Source organism: Callorhinus ursinus, unplaced genomic scaffold, assembly GCF_003265705.2.
Source record: "Callorhinus ursinus isolate GAN/ISIS: 27379988/994484 unplaced genomic scaffold, GSC_fseal_2.0 scaffold18, whole genome shotgun sequence".
In the NCBI taxonomy this organism is placed as follows: Eukaryota; Metazoa; Chordata; class Mammalia; order Carnivora; family Otariidae; genus Callorhinus; species Callorhinus ursinus.
The window spans coordinates 12,225,622-12,227,086 of NW_027397080.1; positions in this window are offsets into that span (position 1 = coordinate 12,225,622).

Genomic DNA, 1,465 nt, shown 5'->3' on the forward strand with positions numbered 1-1,465 from the left:
ATGCCGCCCAAGGGAGCTCTCAATCACAAATGTGAGATTCTGGCTCTAAGGGCCTGCCCTCTCATAACACACAGGGCCGCACCCTTGCCCAGAAATGATTCCTCAGCTCTTCCTGATTTGTCCAGCTTTCAAGCTCCTATTCAGCCTCCAAATGCCAACTCAAATGCTACCTTCTCTAGGAAGGCTTCCTGGATTGGCTTTCTTCATACAAACCTCTAAGAGAGCAATTATCTCATCATAGTTAATTGCTTGACTGTCTCCCTCACCAGACTGTGAGCTCCTGAAGAGCAAAGACAATGATTTTTCAAGTCTCTTCACTGCACCTAGTTTTGCTGTCTCAGTAAGCACTTGCTGAATAAATGGAACGACATCCCGGAGGGCTGGGCCTAGGGAAAGATGGTGGAGCATTAACAGAAATAGGAGCACGAAGAAGAGAACTTGGTGTTTGGGGAGGAAAAGGAAGGGACGAGATTTTGCTTTTGGCCATTTGGAGCCTGAGGTGCCCAGTAGGTAGGAGCTGGAAGTGGGGTGGGGAGAAAACGGGCCAGGAAGGAAGGCTATTAACAGTAACTGAGGGGCGCCCGGCTGGCTCAGTCTGTAAGAGCACGCAACTCTTGATCTCAGGGTCATGAGTTGGGTATGGAGATTACTTAATAAATAAAACTTTAAAAACAAACAAACAACCACTAACTAATACTTGCTATGTGCCAGATCCAGTGCTGAATGCATCATAGGCATTATCCCATTTGATCCCCAAGACATAGGTAATACTAATCCATTTGATGGAGGAGAAAGTGGAAACTCAGAGAATTAAATTAATTTATCCAAAGTTACACAGCTAGTAAATTAAGGGCAGAGCCAGGAGTTGAACCCAGGTCCATATGATGTCCAAGTCCATGCACCTTATCCGTTCTCTATACAGTAGACTAGAAAGGACTGAGCTTATAAACACATACGTTTACGGGGGTGGGAGTAGGCAGCGCAGATGAGAGAGGGAACTGTCTACGAGACAGAAGGGGAACCGGCAGGGTGGTGTCTCAGGACAAGAAAAGAGGTCCAAGAAGGGCCTGGTCGGCAGGGCCTACTGTCCCTGAGAGATCAAACTGGGTTGGGTGCAAGATGTGGCAACTAAGAGTCAACCTTCCAGAATGCTGCTTCTACGTGCATCAAGGAGTCAGTAAAGGGACCTGCTGAGTGGGAGGTGGGGAAACGGAGGTGGTTGGCTGGGAAGAGGAAGAGAGAACCCAGAACGAAGGGAGCACCCCATGGGTATGAGGACATAGGAGGGCAGGGCAAATAGGTTGGGGCTGGCTTGGAAATACTGGGGAAAGGATGCGAGCAGGTAGGAGGACGGTGAGCAGGTGAGCACTTTAGGCTGAGCCAGCCACTCAACCCAAGGACACTCTCAATCTCTTCCTCCCCAGCCCGGACATTGTCCCTCCTCCTTCTTTTTTTTTTTTTTTTT